Here is a 19,834-nt window from a genome sequence, read left to right as displayed (position 1 = left end):
TATTTGTAACATTATGATATAGGACGTAAGTAAATAGGTAATAACACATAATACACTGTAGGTCTTTCATTTTCATTTCTTTCTCATATGCTGTGGATAACCACACATACGTTAAATGCCTTTATATACTTACCTCTACTGGTTTTGATTGTCTATAAAAACAATCATGACACATTGTAACATCATCAGCTTTGGCCGTTCCATATCTGTCCAACAACGTTTACACTGGGGTTGGGGCCCGGGAGGTGCGTGTGGGGTGTTCGATTGCCCGCTCTCTCACTGTCCGACTGGCTGTGACTCCGGCTACTAGGAGGGAAGTGGGATTAGTGTATTCTGGTGTACAGTGATGAACACGTTAACTACGGATTTACATCAATCCTCGCTGATGGCTGCGTTTCAAAGTGGTCGGGAATGATTCTATGAGGCCTAGTAAGCTAAAGCATCATCTGACAACAATCCACCCTCAGTATACGGAGAAACTTATATGCAGCAGAAGTATCACCGGAGGTTTCTCTTGAAATAGCAAGAGAGAAAAAGGCCCACACGATTAAGCCGTGTGTTGTAATGATGCTCAGACGGATTCTTGGAGTCATGTGCAAATGATGATTCAGCAGATTTCCTTGTCAAACGACACAGTGAAACGGAGAATTATTGAAATTTCAGCTGATATCATGGAACAATTGATACATGATATTAAGCTCTCCCCAACTGGTATGTTCACAGTGCGGTTGGATGTGAGTTCTTGTGCACAACTTTTCGTGTTTACTAGTTTGGTATTCATGGATGACATCAGAGATGAATATCTGTTCTGTACACAGCTTGAAACTACCATAGAAGTTTTAGATGAGATGGAAAAATTGACTTCATTCTCTACAGCTAACAGAATAGCCAGGGAAATTGTTGTGGAGTCTGTACTGATGGGGCTCCGGCGATGCCTGGATCAAGGTCGGGGCTCCAGAAGCATGTCAAGGAAGTAGCTACGAATGTGAAAGTGGTTCACTGTATGGTCCATCGTTTTGCACTGGACTCAAAAACCCTCCCCGATGACCTATGTAAGGTCGTGGACGCAAAGGTAAAATGTGTCAACTTCGTGAAAACAGATTTGAACCCTAGCCTTTTCCAGAAACTCTGTGAATTCAGAGCATAAAGCCCTCCTTTTTTACTCCATAGTGCAATGGTTCTCCAGTGACAGTGTTGGGAACAGAGTATCTGAGCTTCGGTGAGAACTTAAACTTTTCCTGGAAGCGAAAAGGAAGGATGATCCATTAAGCTCTTCAACCAGGTATTGTGGGAGTCACGTCTTGTATACCAGGCCGCCATTTTTGAGCAGCTAAACGGGCTGAATCTTTAGTTACAAGGCAAGGAATGAAATATATTTCACCTCATGGACTGTATGCTTGCATTTCTTCCAGAAGTGGCAAAGGAAAGTGAGTGAAGAAAATGTTACCATGTTTGAGCATCTTTCAACTGTTCTTGACGAGACTGAAGAGGATCACCTGCTTGACCCATCACTCAAAAGTGAAATACAGTAATTCAGCACTTGATATCCTTGGAAAGTGAGCTCAAAACATACTTCCCAGAATTAAATTGGTGAGGAATCCTTTCTCAGAAAGTCTTGATATTTCTGCCATTCCTAATGTTGCTCAGCACGAATTCCTTGACCTCAAGAATGATACTGCTGCCAGAGACATTGATGATGGAATGTCTCTGACTGTGTTCTGGTGCTCCATGTATCAGTATACCCAAAAGATAGTGAAATCGCACTTAGAGTCCTCTTGCCATTTTCCATAACATATAAATGTGAATCTGGTTTGTCCACCCTTCTACACATCTGTGTTATAATGATCCGACTTCTGTATGTTCGTTGGTTTGTTACCATAACAGCAAAAACGACGCATGTAGCACAAATTTTATAATGTTAGGCAAGGCACCGTTGAAATGATCTAACTTGAAGAATAAAACAATATCCAGGTCAATCGAGCCAATGGTTCCCGAGTTATGACTCATTTCTGGCCTTTGGGTTCAAACTTAATATTTGCTTTTAGTGCAAGGGAATGGATTCGTCCTTGGTGCGGCTTTGAAAATACCTGCATGACACAAGAGAGAAGAGTGATGTGTTCGTTGTATTATCAGTCTCTCCTTCCTCCCTCCTTATACTCGTGAAATTGTATAGTATAATGGTATAGTATTATCTAAACCATAATGATCCGATTTCTGTATGTTTATTGGTTTGTTTGTTTGTTACAGTAACAGCAAAAACGCAAATTTTTGTTAGAACAAGGTAGCGCTAAAATCCTCTAACTTGAAGAATAAAACAAAATCCAGTTCAATCGGGCCACCAGTTCCCGAGTTATAACTAAATTCTGAAGACAGGAATTGACAGCATGGAGGCCGCCTTCTCAGTGAGTAAAAAGTAAAAGCCAAAACCGGCTGGATATGGACCCATATATGAGGTTACGTTATCAGTGACTCAAGCTCGAATCAGTCAACTGACTGAAAGCAAACAGTGTCATCCACTCTGTTGGTATGTAACAAATTATGCATTATGACTGATTGTTCTAAGCATTAAAGTAAATGGAGAGCACAAAAACATTTTTTTTTTTTTTTATAATTATTTGTGAGGGACTTGAGAGAAAACTGTAGTTGGGCCACAAGGATGTTAGGATCCCCACAAGTGGGAAATGAAGTGCAAAAGTTTGAGAAATACTGCTTCAGATGAAGGTTCAGTACCTTGGCAAAGTCACATAACTTTTGTTTAATTACCCGTATGTAGAGCTTTGGGGTAGTCCTATTGTTTTATTGGTGCAGTTCCCAGCCTAAGACATTCATCATCCCTCATAGTAACCATAGTGTAAATTTTAATTTGCTGTGTCATAGAATTCATCCACAAAAAAGACCACCACCAGACGGACATGTGTATTTATATCAGAATAAATCGACTTGACATACTTTTTTTTTTTTTTTTTGTCCTGTCCTCTTCCACTGCTGTGCAATAAATGCTCTGTCACTGTGCATCATATGGCATGTTTCCTAAACAGATGGTGTTAGTGAAACCTCAAAATTAAGCTGCTCTCTATCCATCCTGACCGAATGAGTTCAAGCGAGAAATCTTAACTCTCCCTGCGTGAACCCATGCGGACTCACACTAGTGCTTGCTCACAAACGTTGGCAGTGCGGCCATGTGTATGAGTTACTGTGGTTTAAAATCTCCCGCCTCAACCTGCTCTCGCTCGCAACCATCTGCCAGTTCTCAGTCTGGATGCACCCTAACACAGCCACCTCCCCAGAGACCAAAATGGCGATAAATAAGGAAGGTACAAAAGAAGCGAAGTAATAATATCCAGCTCAATCCTGCATCATCCTTAAACATACTTGGGGTTTCATTCTTACGGGATTTATCTTGGAAAGATCATATTACATCTCTTGTAAAATCTGCTTCCATGAGATTAGGTGTGCTAAGCTGAGTCCGTACCTTCTTTACCCCTGCACAGTTGTTGACTTTATACACTGGTTTTATTCGCCCCTGTGTAGAGTACAACTCTCATGTGTGGGGAGGCTCCCCACATACAGCTCTTCTCAATAGGGTGGAGTCAAAGGCTTTTCGTCTCATTAACTCTCCTCCTCTAACTGGCTCCATTCAACCTGTGTCTCTTCGCCACACTGTTTCCTCTTTATCTCTTTTCTGTCGCTACTTCAATGGTCACTGCTTCTTTGAACTGTCTGCTTGCATTCCTCCACCTCTACGATGGGTGCGTAGCACCTGTCTAGCAAAAACGTCATCTCTTGTCTGTCCAACCTTTTAATGCAAGAGTTAACCATTACTCCCAGTCCTTGATTTATGCAACAGGTCAACTCTGGAACTGTCTCCCTCTGTTTGTATTTCCTACTTCCTTTGATCATCCCTCTTTCAAACGTATAGTGTCCAGGCATCTCAAAATGAACGGATCCTGAGTTTGGCTCCGTTATGTATTTGTTTTTACTTGGAAGGAACGATTTGCGGGCTCCTGGCCTTTGGTTCCTTCTTCGTTGCATGAACGAAAAAAAAAATTCCTAACCGCACGAGAATACCACCCATAGAACTGACCAAATATTGTTTTCTTTCCCATCTGCCTTTCCAAATCAGATAAGAGAAATTATCTTATTACGATTCTATTAAAGGTCGGATGGTGAAAAAAATACAAACATAAATAAATAAGACCCAGTAGTTAACACTTACAATAGATCTTGCAGGTTGGTTCACCGTCTGGGTGGAATATCTCCTCTCGTTTCAGACATAAGAAGATAAGATCATAAGAAGAAAAGATAATTGCAGCAGGCCAGTTGGCTCAAGCTAGGCAGCTCCTACAAGAGTGTGACTAAACTACTAAAATAAAATGGAGGTAACAAAGAAGAAGGCTCTCCTCTACTCACCAAACTCTCCAGTCGAAACGGGCGGGATAAAGTAAGAAAGAACACCACCCAGTATAGGAAAACTGACCTCGAAATTATATTGTATAGGGACGTGTGAAAGGAGATTCATGGAGGAAGAATAAATCACCGAATCACCAAAGCATAAATGGTTAAGCGACTCAGATTCATGGAATTGGAATAAATCCGCTAATCACCAAAGCATAAAGCACATAAAGATATAACCCACTAAGATTCCACCTAACGAGCCTGACCTGACTGAAGCAAGGTAAATGTAACCTGACTTATTAGGTACGATATTTACAGCACTGTTACTGTTTTTTTTTTTTTTTCACTTTCCGTTATGTCCGGTGTTACGAAGGGACCCCTTCACATGGTGGCACCGGTATGACCAGGTGGACCCACTGCCTGGTTAGACAAACCTCTCTTGACTTACAAGCTATCCCCCAACAGGAGGATTGTGATCTGCAGAAGGGTAACTTCAGTCTGCTGTTCCTACATTCACGTTCAGATGAGTCTGGGTTTGCAACTTATAATCACCTCCATCCATCTGGGAATTAAATATATTTGAAGATCAACACCAACCTGCAAAATACAGTTCACCATTTGCAGTTGTGATGGTTAACTCAAACCTTCATATTACAATCCTTTGGTCCAAAACACGCCATTGACTGTGGTTACCAACCGTCTACTGCTACCTTTATTACTTTATTTATATTCATTAACATTACAGTGCTAATAAAGAAATTAAATCTATTGGAGTCACTGGTCTATGCAACTCTCGACCACAGTAGCTTCGTAACCCATACCCGCCAGAGAAACAGCGCTGAGGGCTGGTGATTTTGTGCTGCTGAGGCATAGGAGTGCAGACCTCACAATGGATAATGAGAGTCGACATCTCATCCAGGCCATTACAGAATTCTGTGGTTGATCCTTCTTCTGAGAAAGAACCTCTGCAGTCTCAAGTAGAATATCACCTCTTTGGAACCCATCCCACCTGATGCTGCGAACACAAGGGGAGTGAATCAACCGTGGTCCACATGTTGGATCCTTTCTTGATAGTTTCCGTTTTTTTTTTTTTCTTGTTCATTCCTTTTGTGCAGCCTCGAGAGACAGTTCACGATGACAAGCTGCCATAGGATCAAATATCCCAGTGTTCATAGTATGCCATGGCTGCTGGATTTATAATGCTGAGGCCTCCCATCCTGGGTGATAGTGCTTGAAATTCCCTCTCTTCTGGTGTGGGGATGTGGCCATTGGTCAGTGATGGCAAGAATGAATCCCTGATAGCGTCTTCCAATGGTTGCCACAGCAACTCAATGTCTGGCATGGTCCGCATCACGAAGGTCAACTTGTGTTTTACTCCATATGTAAATACGCTCTATGCTGCATGAGGTTCTGTTTCTGCATGGCTGGATAATACGTGAATTTCTTTTACCCATGTCTTTGCCTTATTGCTTACGTATTGGTCTTTGAACTCTTTAGCTTCAATCACAACACCTAGATGCCTCTGACCTTCCTTAGTTACTATCATATTTGTGCCTCTAAAGGACTTCTGTGCATCTTGATAGTGAGCTGATTTCATAATCAAGATGGTCTTACTTGCATTATGGTAGTAACCTATTTCAGGGCCATGAGATGTTACAGAGCCCCACCATTTCCTCACATTCTTCCACCATGCCAGTACCTGTAAGATCATCTGCATGGGCTATTGTTTTACACTGGTGGACTCGTACTTGATCTGTTGTTGCAGCGGTGTCATAGCCAGGACGTACATAGCCATGGCAACAGGGTTCCCATGTGTAGTTCGTTCTGTGGACTGGATTTCGCTGACATCATAAGCAGCTGTCTTACTCACACCGTAGAGTTCTGGCGTTTTTTTGTTGGTGTTTTCCACATGTTGTGCAAATGCTTGGCATTTAACCTTGATGTTGTGCAGCATTCCCTCTCGGTTGATGGAATTAAATGCATTTGAGGCTGACAGTCTTCTTCCTCATATATTTTCCTCATAGAGTGAGCTGCTGCCTCATGTCCTGCCTGCTGGCCTGCACACACTTGGAGGTTGCCAACTGCCTGCTTAACATCATCTTTTTGATGCATTTTCCTATAATCCGTCATAAGACTTCGCCCACCCCGATGGGCGTACATCCTGGATTCTTATCAAGAGGGACTAGTCTGCAAGCCGTCAATGCTTCAATGCTGTTGCACTGACTTGAAGCCAGCTTCCTCGCCAGTGAGGCAATGGTGTTACACAGGTCTCTTGCTGCTTCCCCAAACCTGATGTTACTGATGATTACTCGTCAAGATTTTGCATCCAGGCCTGCCTCTCCCTATGTGTACACTGCCTTCCAGTTTTCCTGTCATATATGACAGGATTAGGTGGAGTGTAGTTCCCGTCAAGCTTTGACTGAGCACTTGCTTGTCGTTCAGTTGGGTGTTTTGCCTTTAGTTGTTGCAATGTTTCTTCTGTCAGGCCAAGTACTCCGTTTGGCTATTCAGCTAACAGGAATCTTGTCACCATCGAGACCTTTCCTTATCTCATCTTGTTGCAATGAACCCTAGCCACATCATTGGTGTTCTGGTTTCTTCCGCCAGGGTTGCTTATTCTCATCTGCCAGGCCTTTGCTTCGTCAAGTAGGTTGTCAGTTTCATATCTCTTCTATGTTTCAGCCCGCCTTTGGATGGCCTTACTATTTTCTGCAATGTTTGCTCTTGGGCGGGTTTTGTAAAGGAAGAAATGTGGTATCAATGCAAGGACCTTAAGAGAGAATGAGGCAATGGGTGAGTTATTGTTGTAATTTGCTATTAGGTGAGTAATTTCCTTGATCATGTTAATTGTAGCATTGCATTAGGGAGGTTCAAAACGGTTACTTGATGACCATCCAACAATTTCTGTTACATGTTATGCCCACCCAGGTTACTGCATTTTCTCTGGATTTGCCCATCCAGTATGTGAGATGACCTTCTCACATAGACCTGTGAGGCTGTTCTGCTTCCTCGTTGTTTGTGTCACTACCGCTCTGGGGACGTATAATACCTAGCTAATTCCCTCTTTCATGCACTCCTCTGTGGTGGTCTTCATCCTAAGTTTCATTTCTGTCATAAACTTCCTGATGTTCCTCATCCCCAACATCACTACAGTTCACCTACTCATGGTGATTTAATTCACCTCACACTTCCATATCTTTGGCATCAAGACATATATCCCTATCCCTCGTTTCACCATGGGGTCTTACCACCACGCATGTCCGTGTGATCATGTACATTGTCTGTTACTGCCTCGTTAATTTCTATGTCATCATTCGGTCGCCTGCCATGTTGAAAGCCAAGTTCTGCTTCTGGTGGGCTGTGATTCCCTAACACATTCATACAGAGTTGTCCCAGCCTATAGTATGTACACGACGACCTGTTTGTTGCTCATGAACACCTGATACATTTATGATGTCCGCTGGAGCATTGACAACAATACTATGGCATGGCCATGGTGTTCATAATGTTTTTATACTGCAGTTTAGTATTAATTACAATAATTATGGCTACTTTTTTATAGTACTTTTACTTGGAAAGCAAATCTAAAGTTACTAGAAATACTGTCTTACTGTTTGGGGAGGCAACTACAACAACAACAACAACAACTGCTACTACTACTACTACAACTACTACTACTACTATTACTACTACTACTACAACTTCCACAGTATGTCCGCTGAGAGGGTGCAGCGATATTCATCCATACTTAATATTACATTTTACAATAACACAGTTACAACATTTATGAACAGTTGTCATGGCTTTGATTTTTTTTTTTTTTTCATGTTATTCACTCGAATTTCATTGTGTAGCGTCTTATAATTGTAGTGAAGATAAAATTATATACATTCAGCATTACCTACATGTGAACCACTTCAGTACAATGGCGATATATATATATATATATATATATATATGGTTGGTTTGTCCATTTCTTACTGTAACACAGCAAAACTGGAGCATTGTAGTGCAATTTTTGTTAGAGCAAGGTACTGCTATAAAGCACTACCTTGAAGAATAAAACAATTTCCAGTCCAATTGGGCTACTGGTTCCCGAGTTAGGACTCATTTCTGGCCTTTTGACATCAAGCAGCTTTGGCAGCCTTTAGGCTGATCACTTTCTCTGTGGACATTGAAGTCACCATAACACAGCCTATTTGACATGAGAAGCAAGGCTGCAATAGGGTCATCGGTAGACATCAGGAAAGGCATCTGGTCATAATGCTACATTGGTAGACACCAGGAAAGGCATCTGGTCATAATGCTACATTGGTAGACATCAGGAAAGGCATCTGGTCATAATGCTACACGCTCCAAAACCTAAGTCCTCTACACAAGGGCAATGCCTTAGCCCTTATCGACAGAAAAGGACACTGCATAAAACTTAAAAAGAAAATAATCCTATGTGTGTTTTGATGTCTAGATGTGGCAGAATGACCGGAAAACACTGCCAAAATTAGGAGAGGTACCGTACATACTGTAGTGTATACCTAGGGTGTTCTTTGGGTTGCAATTTTTTTTTTTTTTTTCATGTTTCCCAGCTGAAGAGGACATTTTGCCAGCCGAGAGAGATTTGCAGATAGAAACAGGGGATATAACTTTGGAAGAGGTAGCAAAATCTATAAAGGAGTTAAAGAATTTTAAGGCCCCAGGAGAGGATGGAATATTCCCTGAAATGCTTAAGGTGGAAAATGACGAGTTGATGAATGCGCTTTTGAAACTTTTTAATGTGGCTTGGGATAATGGTGGAATTCCAGAAGAGTGGAAAAATGGAGTGATTATAAAAATATCAAAAAAGGGAGATTTAAGTGTGTGTGGAAATTGGAGGGGGATAACTTTGACACCTGTAATTGCAAAAGTCTTTTCCAAAATCTTGTTGAACAGAATAAAGCCAGTAATTGATAAAATTTTAAGAGAAGAACAAGCGGGATTTAGAAAGGGTCGAGGCTGTAATGATCAGATTTTTATTGTAAGGCATCTAATGCAACAAGCTAATGAGATGAAAATGCCACTAGTATGTGTTTTGTGGATTTTGAAAAGGCGTTTGATAGTGTTTCACTTGGAGCTATGTTGAAAATTATGAGATTCTATGGTATACCAGAAAAGTTTGTAAATATTATTAAAAGCCTGCATGAAGGTACTTTCTATAAGTTAATGGTGGGTGGTTCTTTGAGTGATCCAATTGAAATTAGGTCAGGAGTGATTCAAGGAGGAGTTCCTTCGCCATTGCTGTTTGTTTTGGTTATGGATTATGTTATGAGAAAGGTTGTAAGGACAACAGGTGCAGGAATTAACTGGAAAGAAAATAAGAAGCTGATGGATTTGGACTATGCTGATGATATTGTACTGATTTGTGGAAGTATTTACGAGATGCTGAGGGTGCTTGATTGTCTGGTGGAGGAAGGAGAAAAAGTGGGATTTGTAATAAATTGTGGAAAGATTGAAATTATTAATATAAACGTGGAGAACCAAATCGATTGTGTAATTGGGAATAATGTGGTGAAGAATGTAGAAAACTCTAAATATCTGGGAACGATTGTATCATCTAATAGATCGTTAAACAATGAAATTGAGGAGAGGATTAGACAGGCTTGGCGAGCTGTTGGAATGTTGAAATCTGTTTGGAATAATACTATGCTTTCGGTACATACTAAAGTGAAAATTTACAAGTCCATGGTTAGACCAATTTTCATTTATGGGCATGAGTCATGGTACAGTACAATTGCAACAGATCAGAAAGTATTAGGATTTGAGAATAAAATACTGAGAAGGATTCTTGGGGTAAAGTAGCAAGACAGAGTTACAAATGAAAGAGTAAGGGATATTACGAGAGTGGAACCAGTTAATGAATATGTGAGACTGCCTCGCTGGAAGTGGGTGGGGCACATATACAGAAAAAAAGGCAGTTTAATACAGGATGTGCCAGAGTGGACTGCTAGAGGAAGAAGAGGTAGAGGTATGCCGAGGGAAACCTGGTTGAGGACAATGAAGAGAGAAGCAGGAGAGGAGTGTTGGTGGGACCTGAAGGAGATGGCAAGAGACAAATATTGGTGGAGAGAGTTCATCGAGGCCCTATACATCCCGTGGGATGCCACAGGAAATTATTGATTGATTGATTGATGTCTTCCTTGGTGTTAAAAATTATATATATATATATATATATATATATATATATATATATATATATATATATATATATATATATATATATATATATATATATATATATATATATATATTCTCTGTGGTACAGTGGTAGAGTATGCGCTTTCGTTCATGAGAGAACGAGGGTTCGTGCCCCACCTGGGTAATAATCTTCGGGAGTGTTGACCCGGCTATGTACTGCTTTGGCGGACGTAAGGGGTGCTGTGGTTGAACCAGTGGGTAGGACAATCCTGTAACCATGTGGAGTCGTTGTAAGCCAAAAAGCATTAGCAAGGATTGTCCTACCCACTTTAAGCCACTTTATTTCATACGCTACGTAGATGATACGTTTGCCATTTTTAGGTCCCCATCTCATGTGCCCTTGTTTTTGGATTATTTAAATTCTAAACATGAAAATATACATTTTACCTGTGAAACCGAGCAAAATAATAAGATTCCCTTTTTAGATATTTGTATAGAGATGACACAAGGAGCTTTGACAAAGTTAATATACAGGAAACCAACACATACAGGATTAACCACTAAATCTAACTCAAACGTTCCCCTCCAATATAAATGTAATTTAATTTTAACTCTAGTGACTAGGGCCTATAATTTATCCTCCTCATATTTTTCTCTACATAATGAGCTACAGTTTCTGAGGAAAACCCTGTACCAAAATGGATTCCCGACTAAGTTTGTAGATAAGTATATCGGAATACAGCTAATTAAATTAAGAACTACTACTTTAAAAGTAATTCACACTGTTGGGAAAGCTAAAGTTCATTTTTCAGTATCGTATTTAGGTCCTAAATCATATTTTTTTATGTAACAAGATAAGCAAACAAATTCACGACTTTTATCTGCAGATATCGTTGAGGGTGGTGTTTAAATCTCCCCAAAACCTGTCTCAGTGCTTCATATTTAAAGACCGTGTCCCAGATGTCCTGCAGCCCTCGGTGGTGTATCAGTTTCAGTGTGGTTACTGCAATGCAGCCTATATTGGTCAAACCAAGATCCATCTAGCTACCAGGATTGCCGAGCATCAGGGAAGGTCTCATAGGACAGGACTCCCCATCTCGAAACCATCATACTTAGCGGTTCGAAACCATTCAGAATCGGAAACTCACCCTATAAATAGTCGAAACTTTCGAATTATGTTCGAGGGAGTCAGGCTTCAGCAATGAGAGGTGAAGGGTCTGCGATTTTGGTAAGACACGAACCACGGTGTGAAGGCAGCAGCTGAAGGGAAACATGGCTGCTAAAGTTGTGGGCCAGGCGCGGTGGTTCCACGTACGGAAGGGGTTTGGCTTCTTGACTCGCCGGGACACGGGTGCCAACATTTTTATACATCGCTCGTCCATAGTGGCCCGCAACCCTTCCCACCCTGTGCCTTCGGTTGAGGCTGGTGAGGTTGTGGAGTTCGTCGTGGTGGCGGCAGATAAGGGTCCTGTGGCTGCCTCCGTCACCAGCCCTGCTGGCCAGGCGGTGCGGGGCTCACACCATGCCCTCCCCCGTCGTCGGCGCCGTCGTCAGCCACGGTCTCCCTCTTCTGCTTCTGCTTCTGCCTCTGCCTCTTCTGCTTCCACCCTAGTCACCATGTGCGTGGAGGTTGCTAAGGCTTTCTTGGGGGGTGATATGGCAGTTCTCGCCCAGCGCCTGCCCGCCATCTTCCAGGCAAATGGGCTTCCTGCCATACCCATCCCAGAGTCTTTCTCCTCCCAGCCTGTGGTGCGGAAGAGGCCTTGGAGGAGGGCTCCTCGTCGTCCTTCGGGGCATCCTGTGACCTCCACCAGCTTGGTCCCGAGGGTGCTGCAGCTGCAGCCCTCAACCCCACCTACAAGGCTCCAGCTGGCAGGACATTCAGTCTCCTGCCGGTCTGTTCCGCCGCCACTACCCGTGGTACCTATGGAGGTTGGGGATGCGGCACCGCCTTCCCCACCTAAGGCTGCTGTTCCTGATGCCCTTGTCTCCCCTGCTCCTACCGTGGTGCCCGACGAGGTGGAGTCTGCTCCACCTACGGGGCTGGCTCCAGCGGATCGGGAGCCTTCTGGTCCAGTTCATCACCTCACCTGGGCAGCCTTTGCCGACCTTGATGAGTCGGAAATGGACTCCGTGTCTCGCCACCTTCATGAGTACGAGGACGCTGCCACTGTGACTCCAGATGAGAAAGACTTTTCCAAGGGGGATTTCCGGCGGGACATGCTCTCATTCACCGAGCTGCACCGGGGGTCCCTCCAGACCATCAAGGACCCTGACGAGGTGAAAATCCTCAATCATATCCTTCAGGGTGTGCAGTCTATCTCTACGTCCGACTCCGCCTCGGCCACCAGCTCGGTTTAACCTACGTCCTCTGCCCTTCTTCCTGCCTCGCTCGCCTTTGTGTCCTAGAATGACTGTTTTCAATGATTTTGGACTTTGTTTTAAAATTTTGTTGTGTATATTATATTGTTTGGCCTAATACCCAAAATAGTGGGTGATGGCCATTAAACCCCCCCCCCCCAAAAAAAAAAAAAATCTGTTCACTGCACGGGATGACTTGACGAGAATAATAGCGGAGTCTCTACTCACAGCAGAGCTAAGACCATCCCTTAGCTCACACGACTTCTCTACAAAGTTGTTCTGTTTTTAACTGGTAAATTGTATATATTGTATTTCATGTAACCTACTCTGTTCCATGTTATTTTATATTTGTTAGTTTAGGGTAAGAAAAATATATACTGGTTTTATTTATTCTTTTTTTAGGTCTGAAAATTGTTTGTGTATGAACCAAAACGTCACCAATAAATCACGTATATCATCATGTTGGTTTTGCTGGCCATCATTATATATATATATATATATATATATATATATATATATATATATATATATATATATATATATATATATATATATATATATTCTCTGTGGTACAGTGGTAGAGTATGCGCTTTCGTTCATGAGAGAACGAGGGTTCGTGCCCCACCTGGGTAATAATCTTCGGGAGTGTTGACCCGGCTATGTACTGCTTTGGCGGACGTAAGGGGTGCTGTGGTTGAACCAGTGGGTAGGACAATCCTGTAACCATGTGGAGTCGTTGTAAGCCAAAAAAGCATTAGCAAGGATTGTCCTACCCACTTTAAGCCACTTTATTTCATACGCTACGTAGATGATACGTTTGCCATTTTTAGGTCCCCATCTCATGTGCCCTTGTTTTTGGATTATTTAAATTCTAAACATGAAAATATACATTTTACCTGTGAAACCGAGCAAAATAATAAGATTCCCTTTTTAGATATTTGTATAGAGATGACACAAGGAGCTTTGACAAAGTTAATATACAGGAAACCAACACATACAGGATTAACCACTAAATCTAACTCAAACGTTCCCCTCCAATATAAATGTAATTTAATTTTAACTCTAGTGACTAGGGCCTATAATTTATCCTCCTCATATTTTTCTCTACATAATGAGCTACAGTTTCTGAGGAAAACCCTGTACCAAAATGGATTCCCGACTAAGTTTGTAGATAAGTATATCGGAATACAGCTAATTAAATTAAGAACTACTACTTTAAAAGTAATTCACACTGTTGGGAAAGCTAAAGTTCATTTTTCAGTATCGTATTTAGGTCCTAAATCATATTTTTTTATGTAACAAGATAAGCAAACAAATTCACGACTTTTATCTGCAGATATCGTTGAGGGTGGTGTTTAAATCTCCCCAAAACCTGTCTCAGTGCTTCATATTTAAAGACCGTGTCCCAGATGTCCTGCAGCCCTCGGTGGTGTATCAGTTTCAGTGTGGTTACTGCAATGCAGCCTATATTGGTCAAACCAAGATCCATCTAGCTACCAGGATTGCCGAGCATCAGGGAAGGTCTCATAGGACAGGACTCCCCATCTCGAAACCATCATACTTAGCGGTTCGAAACCATTCAGAATCGGAAACTCACCCTATAAATAGTCGAAACTTTCGAATTATGTTCGAGGGAGTCAGGCTTCAGCAATGAGAGGTGAAGGGTCTGCGATTTTGGTAAGACACGAACCACGGTGTGAAGGCAGCAGCTGAAGGGAAACATGGCTGCTAAAGTTGTGGGCCAGGCGCGGTGGTTCCACGTACGGAAGGGGGTTTGGCTTCTTGACTCGCCGGGACACGGGTGCCAACATTTTTATACATCGCTCGTCCATAGTGGCCCGCAACCCTTCCCACCCTGTGCCTTCGGTTGAGGCTGGTGAGGTTGTGGAGTTCGTCGTGGTGGCGGCAGATAAGGGTCCTGTGGCTGCCTCCGTCACCAGCCCTGCTGGCCAGGCGGTGCGGGGCTCACACCATGCCCTCCCCCGTCGTCGGCGCCGTCGTCAGCCACGGTCTCCCTCTTCTGCTTCTGCTTCTGCCTCTGCCTCTTCTGCTTCCACCCTAGTCACCATGTGCGTGGAGGTTGCTAAGGCTTTCTTGGGGGGTGATATGGCAGTTCTCGCCCAGCGCCTGCCCGCCATCTTCCAGGCAAATGGGCTTCCTGCCATACCCATCCCAGAGTCTTTCTCCTCCCAGCCTGTGGTGCGGAAGAGGCCTTGGAGGAGGGCCCCTCGTCGTCCTTCGGGGCATCCTGTGACCTCCACCAGCTTGGTCCCGAGGGTGCTGCAGCTGCAGCCCTCAACCCCACCTACAAGGCTCCAGCTGGCAGGACATTCAGTCTCCTGCCGGTCTGTTCCGCCGCCACTACCCGTGGTACCTATGGAGGTTGGGGATGCGGCACCGCCTTCCCCACCTAAGGCTGCTGTTCCTGATGCCCTTGTCTCCCCTGCTCCTACCGTGGTGCCCGACGAGGTGGAGTCTGCTCCACCTACGGGGCTGGCTCCAGCGGATCGGGAGCCTTCTGGTCCAGTTCATCACCTCACCTGGGCAGCCTTTGCCGACCTTGATGAGTCGGAAATGGACTCCGTGTCTCGTCACCTTCATGAGTACGAGGACGCTGCCACTGTGACTCCAGATGAGAAAGACTTTTCCAAGGGGGATTTCCGGCGGGACATGCTCTCATTCACCGAGCTGCACCGGGGGTCCCTCCAGACCATCAAGGACCCTGACGAGGTGAAAATCCTCAATCATATCCTTCAGGGTGTGCAGTCTATCTCTACGTCCGACTCCGCCTCGGCCACCAGCTCAGTTTAACCTACGTCCTCTGCCCTTCTTCCTGCCTCGCTCGCCTTTGTGTCCTAGAATGACTGTTTTCAATGATTTTGGACTTTGTTTTAAAATTTTGTTGTGTATATTATATTGTTTGGCCTAATACCCAAAATAGTGGGTGATGGCCATTAAACCCCCCCCCCCAAAAAAAAAAAAATCTGTTCACTGCACGGGATGACTTGACGAGAATAATAGCGGAGTCTCTACTCACAGCAGAGCTAAGACCATCCCTTAGCTCACACGACTTCTCTACAAAGTTGTTCTGTTTTTTAACTGGTAAAATTGTATATATTGTACTTCATGTAACCTCCTCTGTTCCCTGATTTTCTATATTTGTTAGTTTAGGGTAAGAAAAATATATACTGGTTTTATTTATTCTTTTTTAGGTCTGAAAATTGTTTGTGTATGAACCAAAACGTCACCAATAAATCACGTATATCATCATGTTGGTTTTGCTGGCCATCATTATAAATATATATATATATATATATATATATATATATATATATATATATATATATATATATATATATATATATATATATATATATATATATATATATATATATATATATATATATATATATATATATATATATATGAGCCTCTGTGGTACAGTGGTAGAGTGTGCGTTTCGTATGCTGGTGAGCGGGGGTTCGCCTCCCGCCAAAGTTTTAAGAACTTTGGGAAGCATTCACCAAGCCACCTGCTTCTTTGGCGGACACAAGGGGTGCTGTGGTTGAATCAGTGTCGCATACTAGTATGCTTGTACCCAATCGGCTTAAGGCGGGCCGATTACACTTGGTTCACAGACTACACACACATCCAAAGCCACTACAACACTACAATCACACTCACAAGCACTTCTCACCCTACATACAGTCTCTACCAGAAAGCCTAATCCACTAGGTAAAGATACATTGGCTGTATCGTCCCTGCTTCGGTAGGGATACGCCGGTCCTGCAGTGGACCTCAACGGCTGATGATGATATATATATATATATATATATATATATATATATATATATATATATCTATAAATATATATATATATATATATATATATATATATATATATATATATTCTCTATCTATATATATATATATATATATATATATATATATATATATATATTCTCTATCTATTGCCAGACACCATAATCCCGTAAAGGGTGGCCATTTGACACTGGGTTAGTTGTTTTACAGGAAGGGGCACCAACCTTCCACCAACCCACTTGTTGACACGTAGGGAGCACGTATGGTTTGGTTATATGGTTACCACCCAGCGTTGTAAATGGTTTCTTGGCTTACAGGAAACCATTGGCTTGTCACTCAATGTAAAGCCACCTGTAAAGGAAAGAAAAGCAATAAGAAGTGACAGGAAAGATGGGAGAAATAGGAAGAGAGGAGGGCAGGCACAGAAAAAGAATGATAAAAGCTAAGTAAGTACGCAGCAATACATCAAGTGAGTGGATGATGGTCGCCACCACCTACGACAATATGCATATATATATATATATATATATATATATATATAGATAGATAGATAGATATAGATAGATAGATATAGATATAGATATATATATATATATATATATATATATATATAGATAGATAGATAGATATAGATAGATAGATATAGATATAGATATATATATAGATATATATATACTTGTAGATGTTTTATTAATAAAGACTTTGCAGAAATACCAAAAAGAATATGAAAAAGAATCAGAGATAAGCAAATAACCATAAAATAATTAATTAATTACAAATCGCCAGTGGAGCATCTCTGACGGTCAGAGAAATGTTTATGAATGGACAGATGCATCAGAACCATTATACTTAATATAGATTCAAAGGCTTTTGAATCACAAGAGATGAGACTGTTTTGGTGACACCAACATGTTTGATTGATAGAAGTATGAAAGAAATTTTCCTGGCGATGCAACAGGCACTGTTAAATACCGCTGGATTTCATTGATTACGACGCAAAATAAACAGGAAATAGATACAATGATAAAACTAAAGTAAAAACTAAAAATTAATCAAGTCATTAAACATTAAATACAAAAACAAACATTGAAAAACAGCCAAAAAAAAAAATAAATAACATACAGTGGCGGTTACCTTCTTAGATACAGGCTGGATGAGAGCAAATTTCGAGAGAGAGAGAGAGAGAGAGAGAGAGAGAGAGAGAATGTGTGCTGTTTGAATGAAGGTAAATGTACAAGTGACACAACAACCTGGGAAAGTTTATACATAATTCCAGGTTGTCAGGCGTTTAACAGGCTTAATTATTAAGGTAAGGACAAAAAAAAAAAAAACGTGAAATGTGTTACCTGGCTGCAATTGTCCAGCCGAGACTGGCAAAACTCCATCGTCCTTGGTTTATCGCACTGAGTTAGTGCTGGGGAGAGGAAGGAAATTATTGTGAGATTGTGACACATGAATGATGTGGCAGTAAATATTGCTACACACCAGCATAACCCTGCGTAACCGTCTCTCTCTCTCTCTCTCTCGTTGTTGATATTTAAGCACTCCCTTAGAAATCTACGCAAGACTAACATTATTTAAAAAAAAAAAAGCACCATTCAGCAGCTCTCCGTCCACACCATACATTCGCAAAGCGTTCCATAATCCTTCCCTATTCACCCTGTCATAGACCTTATTCAGATCCATAAATGCCAAAATACCGTACATTCCTTCACACTTGGATTCTCCACTTTCTCAGTGTAAATATTAATTCTGATCCACACATCCCCTACCACACTTGAGCCAGTATTACTGTCAGTTAAGGAAGCCCCCTAGCACCTTTTAGTTTATTTTTCCATACGACACAGTAATAATCCTTTGTGTGTTATATTTGCCATCTATGATGGTGTTAAAAAGAAAGTACAACATAAAAGGCAGCAGTAAGGCTAAGTAAGGAAAAAAATCACTAAGGAAGAGGTATTACGGAGCTTCCTTCATCGTGGAGTTTACGTATCTTGAAAACACACTGTTCGTCACTAACCAGACATTCTGATATATTCCCCACCTTTCCCCTAATTATTCTTCCAAATAAGATTCCTAAATATACTCACCAGGGTAATTATACTATATTTTTATTTATACACACTTCTTTCACCTTTACTTTTGCACAGGGGCATAACTAAGGCATTCTTACACTCCAGTGCTATATTTATTTAGTTCTAATTTCTAGTATAATCCCTGCGAAGTATTTATGCCACTCTCCCCCATACACTTACACCCGTGTTCCCGTATGTTGAGGAAGCTTAGTAACACCTTTTTCTAAGTGATTTATTTTGTGTATTACACCTTACTGTCCTTCTCTGTCTTACATAAAACTGTTTCAGTATCGCCATAATCTGTATAAGTAACGTATGAAAGGATATTAACCAGCCACATCCAAAAATATATCACGACGGAAAAGGTATTAGGGAAGTTCATTACCCGACGAGAATATGAGCACATGCCACATCAATACCTGCTGCATTTACGCTGTTTAATCTCATCACAGCATTAAAACAAACAAACAGACAAATCCTACTCACCTAACTCCCAATCAAACAGGTCCCTGAGATTAAACTTGAATGGACTATCAATGTGACAGCCCATGATTGCCGTCTCGTTCGTTGGTTCAGAGGCTGCCGTCATCATCATCATCATCATCATCATCATCATCATCATCATCATCATCACCGGAGTCAGCAGTGCCTTCATGATGGACGATTAAGCAGCGACTTTTCAATCTGTGGAAGAGTTAGGTTGACTTAGGTTAGTCAGGGTAGGTTAAGTTAGTGTGGTTGGGTTAGGTGAGGTTAGTGTGGTTTGGTAAGGTTTGGTAAGATTTTGTTAGGTTAGGTTACGTTAGTCAGGTTATGTTAGGTTAGGTTTGTTTAGGTCGGGTTAGTTATGTTAGATTAGGTTTGTTAGGTTCGATTAGTCAGGTTAGGTTTGTTTGGGGGGTTTTGATGTACTCAATGCAAGAAGATCACTTTTGCCTCAGTCAGAGATATGTGCCATGTCAGCCATCAAGTTTGATGAAATAAATGTTGATATGGGCGCTGTGGGAACCGGG

The 19,834-nt window shown here is 41.8% G+C and overlaps 1 long non-coding RNA gene across 1 annotated transcript in view; it reads right to left on the bottom strand.

Annotated features, from left to right (window-relative positions):
* LOC145395434 (uncharacterized) overlaps positions 1-19,427 on the bottom strand; it is a 34,851-nt gene extending 15,424 nt beyond the window's left edge. The window contains exons 1-2 of the long non-coding RNA XR_013896615.1: positions 19,308-19,427; positions 18,093-18,160 (exon numbers count right to left, since the gene is read on the bottom strand). This is a non-coding gene — a long non-coding RNA (uncharacterized LOC145395434). The remainder of the gene's footprint in view (positions 1-18,092; positions 18,161-19,307) is intronic.
* Positions 19,428-19,834: the final 407 nt, after the last annotated feature.

This window comes from Coenobita brevimanus, chromosome 31 (assembly GCF_032717465.1).
Source record: "Coenobita brevimanus isolate Jiangsu-jjx chromosome 31, ASM3271746v2, whole genome shotgun sequence".
NCBI classification, from domain to species: Eukaryota; Metazoa; Arthropoda; class Malacostraca; order Decapoda; family Coenobitidae; genus Coenobita; species Coenobita brevimanus.
Note: the sequence above shows the minus strand (reverse complement) of the source record. Positions and strands in the feature narration are given on the sequence as shown.